Source organism: Tamandua tetradactyla, chromosome 8 (assembly GCF_023851605.1).
Source record: "Tamandua tetradactyla isolate mTamTet1 chromosome 8, mTamTet1.pri, whole genome shotgun sequence".
Taxonomy (NCBI): domain Eukaryota; kingdom Metazoa; phylum Chordata; class Mammalia; order Pilosa; family Myrmecophagidae; genus Tamandua; species Tamandua tetradactyla.
In genome coordinates, this window is record NC_135334.1 from 53921226 (window position 1) to 53941570 (window position 20345).

Consider the following 20345-nt stretch of genomic DNA (forward strand, 5'->3'; position numbering starts at 1 on the left):
GACTTCAATTCCCCGCTGTCATCAATGGATAGAACATCTATACATTGACAGAGGATCAATAAAGAAACAGAGAATATGAATAATACAATAAACAAATTAGTCTTAAAAGACATTTATAGAATACTACACACCACAACAGCAGGATACACCTTTTCCTCAAGTCCTCATGGGTAATTCTCAAGGTAGACTGTCTGCGGGGTCACAAGGCAAGTTCAGTAAATTTTAAAATACTGAAATCATACAAAACACTTTCTCAGATCATAAAGGAATGAAATTGGAAATCAACAGGCCGAGGGCCAGAAAATTCACAAATATATGATGCTAAACAACACAGTCTTAAACAACCAGTGGGTCAAGGAAGAAATTACAGGAGAAATCAGTAAATATCTCAAGGCAAATGGAAATGAAAATACCACATATCAAAATGTATGGAATGAAGCAAAGGCAGTTGTAAGAGGGAAACTTCCTGTTTTGAATGCCTGTGTCAAAAAAGAAGAAAGCAAAAATTGAGGAATTAACTGTTCACTTGGAAGAACTAGAGAAAGAACAGCAAACTAACCCCAAAGCAAGCAAAAGGAAAGAAATAATGAAGATTAGAGCAGAAATAAATGAAATTGAGAACATGAAAACAATTGAGAAAATCAAAACCAGAAGTTGGTTCTTTGAGATAATCAATAAAATTGATGGGTCCTTAGCAACGGTGACAAAAAGAAAAAGAGAGAAGATGCAAATAAATAAAATCAGCAATGGAAGAGGATACATAACCACTGACCCCACAGAAATAAACGAGGTAATGAGAGGATACTATGAGCAAGTTTATGCTAATAACTGGGCAACATAGATAAAATGGACAATTTCCTAGAAAGGCATGAACAACCAAGATTGACTCGAGGAGAAACAGATGACCTCAAGAAATCAATCACAAGTAAAGAGATTGAATCAGTTATCAAGAAGTTTCCAAAAAAGAAAAGTCCAGGACCAGATGGCTTCACATCTGAATTCTACAAAGCATTCAAGAAACAATTAGTACCAACTTGTTCAAACTCTTCAAAAAATTGAAGAGGAGGGAAGGCTGCCTAACTCATTCTTTGAAGCCAACATCACCCTTATACCAAAGCCAAAGATACCACAAGAAAAGAAAATTACACACCAATCTCCCTAATGAATATAGGTGCAAAAATCTTCAACAAAATTCTTGCAAATTGAATCCAACAGCACATTAAGAGAATTATAAACCATGACCAAGTGGAATTTATTCCAAGTATACAAGGATGGTTCAACATTCAGAAAATCAATTAATGTAATATACTATATCAACAAATCAAAGCAGAAAAATGACATGATCATCTCGATTGATGCAGAAAAGGCATTTGACAAAATTCAACATCCTTACTTGATGAAAACACTTCAAAGTATAGGAATAGAAGGGAACTTCCTCACCATGATAAAGGGAATATATGAAAAATCCACAGCTAACATCATCCTCAATGGGAAAGACTGAAAGATTTCTCCCTAAGATCAGGAGCAAGACAAGGATGTCCGCTGTCCCCACTGTTACACAACATTGTGTTGGAAGTTCTAGCCATAGAATTTTGACCAGAAAAAGAAATGCAAGGCATCAGAATTGGAAAGGAAGTAGGAAAGCTCTCTCTGTTTGCAGATGATATGATACTATATGTCAAAACTCCTAAAAAATCCATAGCAAAGTTACCAGAGCTAATAAATGAATAGAGCAAAGTGGCAGTGTACAAGATCAACACTCAAAAATCAGTAGTGATACTATACACTAGTGATGAGCAATCTGAGGAGAAAATCAAGAAAAAGAATTCATTTACAATTGCAACCAAAAGAATAAAATATTTAAGATTAAATTTAACTATGGATACAAAAGGCTTATACACAGAAAACTACAAGAATTTGCTAAAAAGATATCACAGAAGGCCTAAATTGCTGGAAAGTCATACTGTGTTCATGCATTAGAAGACTAAATAGAGTTAAGATGCCAATTCTACTTAAATTGATTTATAGATTCAATGAAATACCAATTATAATCTCAACAACTTACTTTGCAGAAATAATAAAGCCAATAACCAAATTTCTTTGGAAAGGTAGGGTGCCCTGAATAGCTGAAAATATCTTGAGAAAGGAAGATGAAGTTGGAGGTCTCTTATTACTTGAGTTTAAGGCATATTATGCAGCTACACTGGTCAAAACAACATGGTACTGGCATAAAGATAGAAATACTGACCAATGGAATCAAACAGAGTGTTCAGATATAGACCCTCTCATCTATGGACAATTGATTTTTGATAAGTCAGTCATGCCAACTCACTTGAAACAGAGCAGTTTCTTCAATAAATGGTTCTTGGAGATCTGGATATCCATATGGATCCAAAGAATGAAAGAGGATCCATATCTAACATCTTATACAAAAATTAACTCAAAATGGATCAAAGACCTAAACATTAGAGCTAAGACCATGAGACTGTTAGAAAAAAAGGCAGGGAAATATCTTTTAAAACTTGTAATAGGAAGTGGATTCCTAGATCTTACACCCAAAGCATGAGTACTGAAAAAAGAAATGGTTGAATGGAAATTCCTCAAAATTAAACACTTTTGTGTATCAAAGAACTTTGCAAGAAAGTCAACAGACAGCCTATACAATGGAAAACAATGTTTGGAAACCACATATCAGACAAGGGTTTAGCATCCAGAATATATAAGAGATTCTTCAACTCAACAGCAAAAGACAAACAACCCAATTTAAAAATGGGCAAACACCTGAACAGACATTTCTCAGAAGACGAAATACAAATGGATAAAAGGCACATGAGAAGATGCTCAATTTCATTGGCCATTAGGGAAATACAAATCAAAACCACAATGAGATATCCTCTCACACCCACCAGAATGGCCATTATTAAAAAATCAGAAAATGACAAGTGCTGGAGAGGACGTAGAAAAGAGGCACACTTATCCACTGTTAATGGGAATGTAAAATGGTACAACCACCGTGGAAGGCAATTTGCCAGTTCCTCAGGAAGTTAAGTATAGAATTGCCATATGATCCAGCAATACCATTGTTCGGTATCTATTCAGAGGACATGAGGGCAAGGACACAAAAGACATTTGCACACCTATGTTTAAAGCAGCATTATTTATAATTGCCAAGAGTTGGAAACAGCCTAAATGTCCTTCAACTGAGAAGTGGCTAAAAAACCTGTGGTATATATACATTTGGTGGAATATTACAGGGCTGTAAGACAGAATAAACTCAAGAAACATGTAACAACATGGATGGATCTTGAAGACATTATGCTGAGTGAAATTAACCTGAAACAAAAGGACAGATACTGCATGGTCTCACTGATATGAACTAACATTGATGAGTGGACTTGGAGAATTTCAGTTCAGAACGCAGGTTATCAGGAGATAGAAATAGGGTAGAGATTGGGTAGTTGATGCTGAATGTATACAGATTGCACAACAGGACGGATGGTAAAAATCAGAAATGGATGCATAATACTACCTATTGTAGCACAATAATACAAGTACACTAAAGGAAGCTGCGGTTGAGAATGATAGAGGGAGAAGGGCTGGGGGCATGTATAAAACCAGAAGGTAAGAAGATGATAAAGACTGAAATGGTATGATTTAGGAATGCTAGGGTGTACAATGACAATGACTAAATGCACAAATTAAAAAACTTTTTGCATGGGGAAGAACAAAGGAATGTCAATATTGAAGGATGTTGAAAACAGATGGTCATTCATATTTTAAAACTTCAACTTCTATGTGAGACCAAAGCAAGAAATGCTATTTGTACAAAATTTATATTTGACTATGCATTTCCTAATTTAACTTGAATGGTAGTTTAATTGAACACCATTCATACATGGAACCTTGAATAAGGCATGAGATATTGTTTGTTTGTCCAGTTAGTGTGATGCCCCAATAAATCCCAGAGTGATAGAACAAATAAAGAAGTATTTGCAAAGTCCCTTGGGGAATGTGAAAGGGGAAAAATTCAACTTCCCTATTTGGAGAACTCCAGAGTCTTGCAAGCAGTGGGGACAACCAAATCAATAGCGAGCCCTCAATCTTGGGGTTTGCCCTATTAAATTTATCCCTACAAAGGATAGGCTAAGCCTACTTAAAATTGGGCCTAAGAGTCACTCCCAGAGAACCTGTTTTGTTGCTCAGATGTGGCTTCTCTCTCTCTAAGCCAACATGGCAAGCAAACTACTGCCCTCCCCCTCTCTATATGGGACATGACTCCTAGGGATGTTAACCTCCCTGGAACATGGGACAGAAATTATGGGATGAGCTGGGACTCAGCATCAAGACATTAAGAATATCTTCACCAAAGGGGAAGAGAGAAATGAGACAAAATATAGTGTCAATGACAAAGATTTCAAACAGAGTCGAGAGGTTATCCTGGAGGTTATTCTTATGCATTATATAGATATCCCCTTTCTATTTTATGGTGCATTAGAGGGACTAGAGGGGAATACCTGAAACTACAGAGACTGTATTCCAGTAGCCGTGTTTCTTGAAGATTATTGTGTAATGATAAAGCTTTTGCAGTGTGACTGTGTGATTGTGAAAACCTTGTGTGTGAACAAATCCCAGAATGTCAAATTTATTTTAGGTATATTTGGATTCAACCTCATTTGAATTGACTTTACTATATTGAATTCTCAGAAAGAAACATCTGAGACAATGAAGTACAAGTTAGTGCTTGTTGGGAAACAAAATAGAAATAAGCCACAGGAAAAGATGTTAGTAGCTGAAAACATAATCACCTACTTCTTTAACATAAGATTTTCCCAAAGTCAGAGAACTTCAGTGAGAACTCACCATTCCAACAGTCTCCCATGTCCTGCAGGAAAGAAAATAAAACACAGAGAGAGAATAACGTTATTCACAAGATATTAGCTACTCTTTTACTTCCCCTCTAGTATTCTTCTATTTTAACCTTAATGTATCTTTCATTCTCTCTAAGGAACAATCAGAATGTCTAACAGAGCAGAAACTAAACTACGATGATTAAAATATTCTGAGGAAGAGCGAAGACAGAAGGGGCTCAGGAAAAGGCTGTGGGAACAGAAGATGATCTAGGTTCCCAGAGGCATTACCCAGTCTCATTCCCAAAGAGAGGTCTGCCCATTTAGAATAATCAAATAAACTGAATCAAATAATGAAATAATTATAGGGTGTCTTGAAATTGGTTAACAAATTCTCCCCATCATTCCTGAGCAAGGGGCAAAGTCTCAATGTGTCTTCTATTAACTGCTCTATGTGACTTCACAGAGAAGATGATGGGTTAGAGATACATAGACTGGGAATTATTCCCAGAAGTGGGACACCTCCCCTGGTCAGAGGTTCATTGATTTTGCATGATCTGTCTGTGTGGATAGCACTCCTAATCACCCCAGAAATATATGTCTCTGGGTTATCAATTAAAAGTACTAACACTTCCTCAAAACAACCAGAATATGAAGAAATAAGTGATTGGGTAAAGAAAATGATTGGAATGAAAGGACATGTTTTCTCTTACCTCCAGTGATGATATATTCAGGAACATTTCAATGTCATGGCAACGGTGACTAGAAAAGGATACCACTCTCACCTAGAGCTGCTCCATGTCAGGCTTGAGGCAGGTCTCAGACATCTTTATGCACATTTCTCTCAGGCTTTCCATGTGTTTGGCTGTTCCGGCTGCACAGTCCTTGAGTTGTAAAAGTGCCTCTGCTTCCCTGAAAACTCTCTCCACATGCAGTTGCTCCTCCCCACGGACAATACATTCATCTCCTGGGATAGAACCTGACCCCACTCCTCTTGGCAGCTAAATAACCCTGCAGAGATATTGGATTGGAAGGATTGCATACTCCCAACCCAGACAGAGAACTTCAAACGTCAAATATTGTTTCCTTGGCAACATCAAGCAAAAACTCTACAAACATTCTGCTGCATATCTGAAAATTGTCTTAAAATTCTGCTAGAATATTCTGCCCATCATTTCTCTTCCCCTTAAGACAAGTCCTGTAAGCGGGGCCAGTCTCACTGACTGTGATGCTTCCTCCCTGTTCAGTCTTCACCAGTTATTTCCTTGCTCACCTGAAACATTTTCATTTTCTCAGGTTCCTAAGCCTGTTTTTTCTAAGTATTTAAATATCTTTAGGTATCCACCACAGTAGACAAGTTAAATAAACAATTTTTACTCCATTTTTCCACTTTACTGATAAACTTTGTGGGATGGTGTATTGTTCTCAGCGTCTGAGAATCTTTATCCAAACTTCAGAGTTGGATTAGAAATACTTATCCTGCCCTAGTTATCCTTACAGAGCACTTTAGGCACTTGACTGGCATGGACAGTAAACTTGAGTTTATTGACATACAATTTGAAATTACTACTGTTTCCAAGGCAAAATCCACTATCTTCTTATTGGAACTTGGATTTAGCTAGAAAGACTGCTCAGCATTTGTTCTAGTTTGCTAGCCGCTGGAATGCAATATACCTGAAATGGAATGGCTTTTAAATAGGGGAATGTAATGAGTTGCTAGTTTACAGTTCTAAGGCTGAGAAATTTCCCCAATTAAAACAAGTTTATGGAAATGTCCCATCAAAGCATCCAGGGAAAGATACCTTGGTTCTAGAAGGCCGATGAAGTTCAGGGTTTCTCTCTCAAGTGAGAAGTTACGTGGCGAACACAGTCACAGTTTCTCTCTCAGCTGGAAGAGCACATGGCGAGCACAGCATCATCTGCTAGCTTTCTCTCCCTGCTTCCAGTTTCATTAAGCTCCCCAGGAGGCATTTTCCTTCTTCATCTCCAAGGGTCGCTGGCTCGTGGACTCTCTGCTTCGTGGTGCTGCAGCATTCTCTGCTCTCTCTGAATCTCTCATTCTCCAAAATATTTCCTCTTTTATAGGACTCCAATAAACCAATCAAGACCCACCCAAATGGGTGGAGACATGTTGTCCCCTAATCCAGTTTAACAACCATTCTTGACTAAATCACATCATCCAGGGAGATAATCTCATTACAGTTTCAAACATGCAGTATTGAATAGAGATTATTCTACCTTTATGAAATGGGATTTATATTAAAACATGGCTTTTCTTAGGGGGCATGCTTCCTTTCAAACCAGCACAGCACTATAGCAACCATAAAAAAGAAATAAATAAAAATAAGTAGCTGGGCAACGGTGGCTCGGTGGCAGAGTCTCATCTGCAATGCCGGAGGCTAGGGTTGGAATGAGGGAGCCTGCCCATGCCAAAAAAATAAAATAAAAAATAAGTAAAACATTTACATTCTCATCTTAAATTCCTGGATTATGCTAGTTTTTCCTTTAGTTTTGTGTGCGTGTGGATGTGTGTGTGTGTGTATGTGTGCTGCCTGAGTCATTTTCCCCAAGAAGACCATTCTCTATAGAAGTTTTCTCCTGCAAAAGAACTGACTTTTACTGACAGGGAAGTGGTTGTTAGAGATTTTATCTGCTGCTTGTGGGAAAAGACAGTTGAAGAGAGAATAATTATAATCTTAAATTAGAATGGAGTGATCAAGTGTTTCCATGTGAAACAAAAATTCAATCTGAAATATGGGATATGAGAGGTCACAAAAACTCATAATAGAGACCCTGAAGATTTACTAACAACAATATGAAGTATTCCTGAGAGATGTGTACACAGTTTTGTGGGTAACCAAAAACCAGTGTTCCTAGTGCCACTTGCTCCAGAATGAACTGATTTCCCTCTATTTGGCCAATATTTCTGCGTAAACTTCCCTCAAGAAGGCTGAGCCCAGCTATGATTATAGTGTCATCAGTAGTGAAAGAGAACACTAATGTCTTGGGATAAGAATCGAAAAATCATCACCTCCATTCTAACCAATTTCATTATCACAATCCTCATCTGTATGTATGATTTACAGTAAGATTCCAAGTTGCTTTAAGGCATCACGTGCCCCGTATTCCTCAGCAGCCCATTCCAGTGGCCTGAGGCCGTGACCCAGGTGGTCTAGGAACTCAGAGCCGAGCTTACAGAGCAGGTTCTTGTCAGCCTCACAGAAAAGCTCCTTTGCCTCCTTGCATGTCCCATAGATCTGCACTAGAAAGGTCTGCTCGGGGCAAGGTCTCGCTTTCTGGCAAGGACAGCCAGCTTCTTCAGGATAATATTCCAAGAAGTCTGGCTTCTTGGAAGTTTCCCTGCACTGAGGATAGCAGATTGGAGATTGGATGTCTGCCCAGCAGAGGCAGAGTCAGGGACAGCAAAATATGTGGTCTATGGTGACAGGGTCTATGAAATAGTTCACGAAATGGAACAGGTGAGTACATTATGGAACTTTGCAGGGTGTGTGAATCCATGTTCTGGGAATTAAAACAAACAAACAGACAAAAAAAAAAAAGGAAAAAAATCAGTCTTCTTTCCTGATAAGGATAAAAACGGGTCTGAACAATTCTGCTTGGACTCTGTCCTATCTACATGGTAATTCATATCAGATAGAAACCCAGACATGGTAAAATACAGAGAGGCAGTTTTGTTCTAAGATGCAAATGAGAAAATCAAATACCCAGAGAAGAATTTTGTGCCTTTTTAATTTAATTACTAAAACAGCAATGTCCTAGCTATACCTAAATTTCCTGAATAAATTAAAAAGTTGGGACAGTGGTTAAAGAGCAGTATGCTCTTAGATTTATTAAGCTCAGCTGTTTGGTCCAGAAACACATATGAACACACATTCTGTCTATTTTCTATTTCTATTTATTCTATGTCTGCAATTGAGGGTAAGTTTTGTTAATACCTCAAATAAAAGTTGTTTCTTAAAACTTGCATGTCGATTCAGGATAACTTCACCTTCCAAACATTTGCCACAACATTAGATAGAATACATGCTGCTAACAATGATAGAACAAATATCTCCTGTTTAAATCTTAATATTAAAGGTTTGTATCTTTAAATCAGGCAATCTGGAGCAAAAAAAAAAAGTTAAATAGTCACAAAAAAAGGGAAGAGAAACTTCTCTCAGTGGAGAGGCAAAAGAGGCTCATTCAGTGATAAGAAAAATGGAAGATTTGAGCATAAGAAATAGGCTCTGCCCTATTTGACATCATCAGCATATAAAATTATTATTCCATGGAAGTGTAACATAAGTCACAAAATGGAGCTTAACTTGATTGGAAAGTGATTGGAAGAGTGCTGGAAAGAAACACAGATTTACCTGGGTATACACACTTCCTACATATGAAAAGTATAAACCAAATTCTCATTTGAACTACCAGCTGGAGAAGCACAGAGATCTCCTCCCCGGGGGCCCGCGGCGGGGACGCCCCTGGCTCTGTGAGAAGCGCGGGAGTCCTGTCCTGGGCTGACTTCTCTAGCGCAGTTGTGGCCGCTCCGTCCTTAAGGGCCCCATTTCCCCGGGAGACTTTAAAGGCGGTTAGGGTAAGATGCTCCGGGCCTATGGGGAGGAGGCAGTGGCAATGGAGGGATCTTACCCTGTCTGTGGGAAGAAGCTGAGGGCCCTTAGAGTCTCCGGGGCCTCTCCTTTCTCCCTTTCCCATCACTTCCGACCGCGAGGACTAGCGGCCGGGGTCCCTCTCTACGAAGGAGCCGCTCTGTGAGCAGCTGCGGCTCTGGGCTTGAGCCAGGCCAGGGGACTGTCGTCTGCGGGAAGGTCCTGCACCACGCGCACCTCGGAGTGAGCATGGTTGACAAGCTGAACCGAGATGCCTTTCAAACAGTTCTTAATTTTTTGTTTCAGATGCTGAAAAGAATAGTTGTATTGTTTCATTGAATCCACATTTAGCCCTGGGGTATCTTTAAGAAGAAGCTACATTAATGAATATCAAGTTTACCAAATAGTGTAGAAAGGGCTTACTATGAGTCAGAAACAAAAGGTCAAATACCTCTCCACATTATTTGATTTACAAACAAGCACCATAGGTGAGTTTTACCTGTGATAGGCTGAGAATTCTTGGCATTTTCCCTGTCTTTCCTGTGCCAGTACTATGAATAAAAATGTCTCCAGGCTGTCACTTTCTTCTAAACTACTGTGATTATAGTTTACTGCCTTCAGCTCCTCCCCTATGGGTGCCTCCTGCATAGCTAGCTGCCTTTTGGCTTTAGGGGATTGTTTTAATTCTGTAATATCCTTGCTTAAAAATCCGTGGGTGATTCATTGCTAATTCCAGGATAGAGTTCAAATTCAAAGGCAAATAAGGTCCCCTACAAAGCTCTTCTCTAGTTCTTTTATTGTGCTCTCCCATTTTTTGCTTTAGAAATCTTTATTCATGATTCCCCTGAAGCTGTTATTCACCTTCCCTTCCCAGTTTATCATAATTCTCTCTTCCCTATGGCTCACATTGAATCTCACTTCTACCTTAAAGTCCTAATTTACCCTTTCCATAGCCATATCCATGTGTGCCTGCACTTCTCTGAAATTTCCTATGGTTTATCTTATCTCTTTATTCATTTGGGACTTTATTTATTGTTTTTATTATGGTTATTTTTCATGGTTGTATATGATCTCTCCAATTATATATATATATACCAAGTACATACATACTTATATCCATACATACTTTTGTAGATGTGTGTGCGTATGTGTGTAAACATATGTACAACATGAGGGCGGAGGGCAAATATTTAAATATTTTGTCACCTACATGATAGAATTAAAAGTAATCAAAAGTAATCAAAAGTAATTACTGGCCCTTATCTGTGAGGGAACTGTGTGAGGTGACCATGGGAACTCGCTCAGGGTCAGGCAGCTGACACTCACTGCCAGGGCTCACTGCCAGTATAGTCTGCCGAGATTTAGACCCCTTTTCAAGTGGAGAAAACACAAAAGTCAGGTAAGAAGCCTTTATTAATGTCCACAGTATATTCAGGAGCTACATTTGATGGTAGAATATAATGTCAATATACAATTAAGCAAGGTGGTAGAAAAATTAAAACAAAAATCAATTATATTTTATTCGACGATGGGAGTACTTCGCTGCACTCTGTCCTTCTGCCCTCCTGCTCCGTCCTCCAGAGCAGGGTGATTATTTTAACCCAACTCCCTGATTAAGAAATAGCAGTGCCTGACTACCTCCACCATACTCAAACCCATGCTTAGTCTGCCCCTGACACTGCCTCCATCCACATAGCCTCCCAATGAACAGATACACTTTTCTGAAGACAATTAAAAATGAATTGATTCAAATGGAACTAGTGTGATTTAATCAGTTTTTGACACGAACTTTCAAATCCTAAAATTCAAGCAGGTGAATTTAAGCTCTTAACTTTTTGAGAAATGAAACGTAAAAACTATCCTATTTCTCCATCAGGAAATCGGAATTCCCATTCACTTTAGACCATCACAGAAACTTCATATTTTGAAATGTTGAAAACTCCAGTTACACAGATAATTAGCAACAATTTATTAATTGACCATAAAAAAAAAAATCCACCTAAACACTGAGCTTTTCTCTCAACACTAGAGGGAATAGACAGACATACCTAGTGGAATCTAAGCCAATCTGTCTTTATTTCTGATATTTCTCTTAGAGTCATCAAGGCCACTTCCTGGCATCTTCACCGGTGAGCTGGCTCTACTGGGAACACTTTTCAACCTAATTAAACTGAGACTTTAAAGGGAGCAGCTTTAAGGATTTTATAGCCAGAATTTCCCAAATAATTCAGTACATTTAACTTTTATGTTTTCATGTGTATAAAAATATTATCTGCATACAAATATTGACCATGTTTTAGCTGCATTACGAATTTCATCATTTCATACCTGGGATATCTTTTTTAAGGCCTAAGAATCAAGTAATTCATAAAATAGTAAATTAAATAATCATCAGAGCAATAGAATACAGACCAATATATTAAAATACTCTAGTTACAGATATTTTAAATATTCACATGTTTAATAAAATTAGAAAAGCTACTTTTTTACTTGGAGAAGATACAGGTAGGCTATGGGTGAATTTTTTTTTAACTTTTTTTATTAATTAAAAAAAATTAACAAACAAAACCTTTAGATATCATTCCATTCTACATATACAATCAGTAATTCTTAAAATCATCACATAGTTGCATATTCATCATTTCTTAGTACATTTGCATCGATTTAGAAAAAGAAATAAAAAGACAACAGAAAAAGAAATAAAATGATAATAGAGAAAAAAAAAATATACGTACCATATCCCTTACCCCTCACTTTCATTTTCCACTATTTCAAACTGAATTTATTTTAACATTTTTTCCCCCTATTATTTATTTTTATTCCATATGTTCTACTCTTCTGTTGATATAGTAGCTAAAAGGAGCATCAGACATAAGGTTTTCACATTCACAGAGTCTCATTGTGAAAGCTATATCGTTGTTCAATCATCATCAAGAAACATGGCTACTGGAACACAGCTCTACATTTTCAGGCAATTCCCTCCAACCTCTCCACTGCATCTTGAACAACAAGGTGATATCTACTTAATGCATAAGAATAACCTCCAGGATAACCTCTCGACTCTGTTTGGAATCTCTCAGCCATTGACACTTTGTCTCATTTTACTCTTCCCCCTTTTGGTCGAGAAGTTTCTCTCAATCCCTTGATGTTAATTCTCACCTCATTCTAGGGTTTTTCTCAGTCCTTTGATGCTGAGTCTCAGCTGTTCCAGGATCTTTGTCCCACATTGCCAGGAAGGTCTACACCTCTGGGAGTCGTGTCCCATGCAGAGAAGGGGAGGGTGGTGAGACTGCTCGTCATGTTGGCTGGAGAGAGAGGCCACATCTGAGCAACAAAAGAGGCTCTCTTGGGGGTGACTCTTAGGCCTAAATTTTAAGTAGACTTGACCTATCTTTTGTGGGGTTAAGTTTCATGTGAACAAACCCCAAGACTGGGGGCTCAGCCTATAGCTTTGGTTGTCCACACTGCTTGTGAGAATATCAAGAATTCAACGTGGGGAAGTTGAATTTCTCCCCACTCTCACCATTCCCCAAAGGGGGCTTGCAAATACTTTTCCAGTCACTGATCAAATCATTCTGGGATTCATTGGGGGATCACTCTGGACAAACCAACAAAATCTCATGTGCTACCTGAGATTCCAAGTACTTATGACATTCAATCAAACTATCTACAGGAGTTATATTAGGAAATGCTCCAGTCAAAATCTAAATTTTGTAACAAATAAACATTTTTTGCTTTAGTCTCACACATAAGGTGCCATTTTAAAATATTAGTTATCATCTATTTTCAGCACCCTTCAATAATGAAATCCTTTGTTCTTCCTCATGCAAAAACATTTTTAAAATTTGTACATTGCACATTTCACTATTGTTATACACTCTAGGCATTCCTAGATTATACCATCTCAATCTTTAACATCTATCTTTCTTTCTGATTTCATTTATGTCCCCAGCCCTCCTCCTTCTATCATTCTCACATGTAGCTTCATTCAGTGTTTTAACATAATTACATTACAGTTAGGTAGTATTGTGCTGTCCATTTCTGAGTTATTGTATCCAGTCCTGTTGCACAGGCTGTATCCCTTCAGCTCCAATTACCCAATTTCTTACCCTATTTCTATCTCCTGATGGTCTCTGTTACCAACAACATATTCCAAGTTTATTCACTAATGTCAGTTCATATCAGTGAGACCATACAGTATTTGTCCTTTAGCTTTTGGCTAGTCTCACTCAACATAATGTTCTCTAGGTCCATCCATGTTGTTACATACTTCATAAGTTTACTCTGTCTTAAAGCTGCATGATATTCCATTGTATGTATATACCACAGTTTATTTAGCCACTCCTCTGTTGATGGACATTTTGGCTGTTTCCATCTCTTTGCAATTGTAAATAATGCTGCTATAAACATTAGTGTGCAAATGTCTGTTTGTGTCTTTGCCCTTAAGTCTTCTGAGTAGATACCTAGCAATGGTATTGCTGGGTCATATGGCAATTCTATATTCAGCTGTTTGAGGAACCGCCAAACTGCCTTCCACAGTGGTTGCATCATTCGACATTCCCACCAACAGTGAATAAGTGTGCCTGGTTCTCCACATCCTCTCCAGCACTTGTCATTTTCTGTTTTGTTGATAATGGCTGTTCTGGTGGGTGTGAGATGATATCTCATTGTGGTTTTGATTTGCATTTCTCTAATGGCCAGGGACATTGAGCATCTCTTCATGTGCCTTTTGGCCATTTGTATTTCCTCTTCTGAGAAGTGTCTGTTCAAGTCTTTTTCCCATTTTGTAATTGGATTGACAGTCTTTTTGCTGTTGAGTTGAACAATCTCTTTATAAATTCTGGATACTAGACCTTTATCTGATATGTCGTTTCCAAATATTGTCTCCCATTGTGCAGGCTGTCTTTTTATTTTCTTGGTGAAGTTCTTTGATGCACAAAAGTGTTTAATTTTGAGGAGCTCCCATTTATTTCTTTCTGTCTTCAGTGCTCTTGCTTTAGGTTTAAGGTCCATAAAACCGCCTCCAGTTGTAAGATCCATAAGATATCTCCCAACATTTTCCTCTAACTGTTTTATTATCTTAGACCTAATGTTTAGATCTTTGATCCATTTTGAGTTAACTTTTGTATAGGGTGTGAGATACGGGTTCTCTTTCATTCTTTTGCATATGGATATCCAGTTCTCTAGGCACCATTTATTGAAGAGACTGCTCTGTCCCAGGTGAGTTGGCTTGACTGCCTTATCAAAGATCAAATGTCCATAGATGAGAGGGTCTATATCTGAGCACTCTATTCTATTCCATTGGTCGATATATCTATCTTTATGCCAATACCATGCTGTTTTGACCACTGTGGCTTCATAATATGCCTTAAAGTCAGGCAGCATGAGACCTCCAGCTTCGTTTTTTTTCCTCAAGATACTTTTAGCAATTCGGGGCACCCTGCCCTTCCAGATAAATTTGCTTATTGGTTTTTCTATTTCTGAAAAGTAAGTTGTTGGGATTTTGATTGGTATTGCATTGAATCTGTAGATCAATTTAGGTAGAATTGACATCTTAACTACATTTAGTCTTCCAATCCATGAACATGGTATGCCCTTCCATCTATTTGGGTCTTCTGTGATTTCTTTTAACAGTTTCTTATAGTTTTCTTTGTATAGGTCTTTTGTCTCTTTAGTTAAATTTATTCCTAAGTATATTATTCTTTTAGCTGCAATTGTAAATGGAATTCGTTTCTTGATTTCCCCCTCAGCTTGTTCATTGCTAGTGTATAGAAACACTGCAGATTTTTGAATGTTGATCTTGTAACCTGCCGCTTTGCTGTACTCGTTTATTAGCTCTAGTAGTTTTGCTGTGAATTTTGCTGGGAGATATCTTATGAATCTTGCAATTGGAGGGTTTTTGACATATAGTATCATATCATCTGCAAACAGTGATAGTTTTACTTCTTCCTTTCCAATTTTGATGCCTTGTATTTCTTTTTGTTGCCTAATTGCTCTGGTTAGAACTTCCAACACGATGTTAAATAACAGTGGTGATAGTGGACATCCTTGTCTTGTTCCTGATCTTAGGGGGAAAGTTGTCAATTTTTCCTACTGAGGATGATATTAGCTGTGGGTTTTTCATATATTTCCTTCATCATTTTAAGGGAGTTCCCTGTATTCCAATCCTTTGAAGTGTTTTCAACAGGAAAGGATGTTGAATCTTGTCAAATGCCTTCTCTGCATCAGTTGAGATGATCATGTGATTTTTCTGCTTTGATTTGTTGATATGGTGTATTACATTAATTCATTTTCTTATGTTGAACCATCCTTGCATACGTGGGATGAATCCTACTTGGTCATGATGTATAATTCTTTTAATGTGTTGCTGGATTCGGTTTGCTAGAATTTCGTTGAGGACTTTTGCATCTATATTCATTAGAGAGATTGGTCTGTAGTTTTCTTTTTTTGTAATATCTTTGCCTGGTTTTGGTATGAGGGTGATGTTGGCTTCATAGAATGAATTAAGTAGCTTTCCCTCCACTTCAATTTTTTTTGAAGACTTTGAGCAGGGTTGGTACTAATTATTTCTGGAATGTTTGGTAGAATTCACATGTGAAGCTGTCTGGTCCTGGACTTTTCTTTTTGGGAAGCTTTTGAATGACTGATTCAATTTCTTTACTTGTGATTGGTTTGTTGAGGTCATTTATTTCTTCTTGAGTCAATGTTCGTTGTTCATGCCTTTCTAGGAACTTGTCCATTTCATCTACATTGTTGTATTTATTAGCATAAAGTTGTTCATGGTATCCTGTTATTACCTCCTTTATTTCTGTGAGGTCAGTGGTTATGTCTCCTCTTCCACTTCTGATCTTGTTTATTTGTGTCCTCTCTCTTCTTCTTTTTGTCAATCTTGCTAAAGGTCCATCAATCTTATTGATTTTCTCTATTGTTTTCATGTTCTCAATTTCATTTATTTCTGCTCTAATCTTTGTTATTTCTTTCCTTTTGTTTCCTTTCGGGTTAGTTTGCTGTTCTTTCTCTAGTTCTTCCAAGTGGACAGTTAATTCCCAAATTTTTGCTCTTTCTTCTTTTTTGATATAGGCATTTAGGGCAATAAATTTCCCTCTTAGCACTGCCTTTACTGTGTCCCATAAGTTTTGATATGTTGTATTTTCATGTTCATTCGCCTCGAGATATTTACTGATTTCTCTTGTAATTTCTTCCTTGACCCACTGGTTGTTTAAGAGTGTGTTGTTGAGCCTTCACGTATTTGTGAATTTTCTGGCACTATGCCTATTATTGATTTCCAACTTCATTCCTTTATGATCTGAGAAAGTGTTGTGTATGATTTCAATCTTTTTAAATTTGTTGAGACTTGCTTTGTGACCCAGCATATGGTCTATCTTTGAGAATGATCCATGAGCACTTGAGAAGAAGGTGTATCCTGCTGTTGTGGGGTGTAATGTCCTATAGATGTCTGTTAAGTCTAGCTCATTTATTGTAATATTCAAATTCTCTGTTTCTTTATTGATCCTCTGTCTAGATGTTCTGTCCATTGATGAGAGTGGGGAACTGAAGTCTCCAACTATTATGGTAGATGTGTCTATTTCCATTTTCAGTATTTGCAATGTTTGCCTCATGTATTTTGGGGCATTCTGGTTTGGTGCATAAATATTTATGATTGTTATGCCTCTTGTTGAATTGTTCCTTTTATTAGTAGATAGTATCCTTCTTTGTCTCTTTTAACTGTTTAACATTTGAAGTCTAATTTGTTGGATATTAGTATAGCTACTCCTGCTCTTTTCTGGTTGTTATTTGCATGAAATATTTTTTCCCAACCTTTCACTTTCAACCTATGTTTATCTTTGGGTCTAAGATGTGTTTCCTGTAGACAGCATATAGAAGGATCCTGTTTTTTAATCCATTCTGCCAGTCTATGTCTTTTGATGGGGAGTTCAGTCCATTAACATTTAGTGTTATTACTGTTTGGGTAGTACTTTCCTCTACCATTTTACCTTTGTATTTTATATATCAAAAAATATGGAATGCTTCATGAATTTGCGTGACATCCTTGCACAGGGACCATGCTAATCTTCTCTGTATCATTCCAATTTTAGTGTATGTGCTGCCGAAGCGAGCACTTTTTTCTTTTTGAGGTGAAAGTAGTAAGAAGTTCTTTACTCAAAATTCCATGGTCTTCTGTACATTGTCTCACTTGTGGTAGGTATGCAAGATCTGTCAAAATTAGAAGAGGAAGTAAGTACTGTAGGGGGAAGAATAACTCTCAGCTTGCCAAAGTGTAAGCCAAAGCCAGTCTTCCCTGGAGAAATCTTCTCTTGCACAAGTGAGCTTTTTAGATGATTAGACTGACTTATGACCCCACCCATTTTTCAGAACTGGATTCTGTCTTCCAAAGGGTGTTTAAATGATTGATTAGACTACACAGAAAGGCCTGGAGATGGATGATCAGATAAGTAAAGTACAGTAAACTACCTTTCCCTGTGGGCAACTAACCCCCTGCCAGGTTAGGGACCTGGTTTCCAAGAAATTTCACCAAATCAAACTGATTAAAATATTTTTTTCTGAAGCATTGTATTGTTAAAATTTTCATCTGCCATCCATAGCTTCAAAGTTATTAAATTGTTTTCTTACTCTAATGCCTAAATTCATAAATGTTAATATCTGTTGCCATTATTTTCCAGAATGTCTCCTACAAAGTACACAATACAGGCCAATGAATGTTTATGATTTGTGCAACTCTATTTTTAGAAACTACACCTATGTTATGATATGATTCGATTCTGCTTTCTGTAATTGTATAAACTATATAAATACAATGTAGAAACAGGGGCTAACATTTCAAAATTCATTACGAGGTAAGATTCACTTCAGAAAATTGACCAAATTACGTACAAACTCAGTGCAGGAATCTTCAGAAAATGGATCACATTTTCCAAATTCAATACATCTAATTTTGGGGGATGAATAATTCAGATTTGACAATTGGTTTTCACAGGGAAATCACTACCCCTACTGCTTTTTTAGTGCTCATCCATCTCCTATTCCCCGACTACTGAGTTTTTGGGCACCTGAAATCTGCAATATTTGTTCATCTAATGTCAAATTTATAGTTTTTTATAGGAAAAACTCTTGATGCAAATGAGATCTATTTTGGAAAAGAAACACAAACTTCAGATAAACTTAAAAAGAAGTGACCCCCATGAGCAGCGAAGGAGAGGTAAACCAGAGGCCCCAGGACCCACCAGCAGCAGCATAGGCAGGCATTAGGTAGCTTATGTAAAAGAACTTGTATTAAATCATGACCCTGAATAAAGAGATGAGATAAGCATTTCATATTTTTCTTCACTGGCTAAGAAGACTCCTAGTTTGCTGGCTAAGAAGACTGCTAAATTTAAGTCTTAACTAAAGGTTGGATGATCTGTCAGATAAATCCAGGTGTAGAACCAATACGTCAGCACCACAAAAAGCACTTTGACAAAAGGGGGATGCGATGATCAATAAGAGGGCAGGGAAGTCATGTTTTCCAGTAGGTTTGGAACATCCAAATGTTCCCAAAAGCTTTTCAATCAAGTAAAATATTATCAGACAATAAGAAGATGATGGAAATCCATGAGCATTGATAGCTAAGAGTTCTAAGGGACTGGAGAGCCAAAAAGTGAGAAACCATGAAATTATTTGGGATGTTCAAGTGTTACCTTGCACAAGTATATAAGACAGGCAATGCTGAGAAGTATGACTAGAAATGAAATTGTAGCCATATCAACAGAGTGAATGCCTAATTATTGGGTTAGGATTGTATCATTCATTAATTCAAAAATATGAATTGAGCACCTGCAATTGAAAAGGTGATTTAAGCTATGCATATATTTTCAAAGATCTCATAATTTCCAGTGGGGGACAGTTAATGAGTCCATATTAGTAAATAATTAACCCTTAAACAAGAATCTACATATGGTAATTTGAGGTGGCAAAGGAGAACAATGAAGTCATCTTGAGGATTTAGGATTGATTTCCTAATGATCTTTCATTCAGTGAGGATCTATCATGTGTTGATCACTGCTGTGGCCCAAAAAGGAGACACAGAAGTGCACAGAAGAGGAACAAATGATTGCCCTTAACACAGTTTTGATCAAGATGATGAATTCTACTAGAACTGAGGTGTTAAGCTCCAAGGTGCAGATTGTAAACAATACTAGCATTTGCAGTATTCCTCAGTTTATGCAGTAAATTCAGCCCAGAAAATGTAATCATGAGACTCTGATAAACATCTTCAGTGGATTACTCATGATACATTTAGGCTTGGTAATGGTGTCCTTTTCTTTGCAGGATATGACATTAGTAGGAGAATTGGGGGCCTATATTAAGAGATAAATAACTACCCCTCATGGAGGCTGGGTGTTGTGGAATTTTGATTTCTGTGCTCTTTATCACCGTTTTTGGATCAATGGCCCTCAGTTTGTTACAGTGATACATATACTATTGATGTCTGAAATTACTGTCTTCTTTATCTTCCTTATTTGATCCTAGGGCCAAAGGGAGGCTTACGTGTCTGGTCATAGCTGTGGTTTTGTTTTACCTTCTATGTTTTTAGTTGATTACAGTTGTTATGGATTGGGTAAGTTGGACTTCGGAACTGGACCCAAGTGGAGGTCTTGTGTGACGCAATGGGAAACTGAGACCATAAAGCTTGAGAAGGGATACTTTATTACCCACTGGTCCCAGAGAAAAAGGGATGCATGAAGGGTCGATGGGAAGCTGGATCATCAGGTGGCCCAGCCAGCAGGTGGGGAGCACAGAGGCAGACCTAAAGGGACTTTTAATGTGGGCCGGGGTGGAGGTTGGTGTATTTCCAGTGAGTATCAAGGATTGGCTGGTTTAAAACAAACAC

At 37.7% G+C, this 20345-nt stretch overlaps 1 non-coding gene and 1 pseudogene across 1 annotated transcript; one reads left to right on the forward strand and one right to left on the reverse strand.

The window, feature by feature from the left end:
- Positions 1-20345, forward strand: part of LOC143645099 (tripartite motif-containing protein 43-like) — a 601918-nt pseudogene that overhangs the window by 219126 nt on the left and 362447 nt on the right.
- Positions 17471-17577, reverse strand: LOC143645304 (U6 spliceosomal RNA). Its single transcript, XR_013157028.1, has one exon. It is a non-coding gene; the product is annotated as a U6 spliceosomal RNA (small nuclear RNA).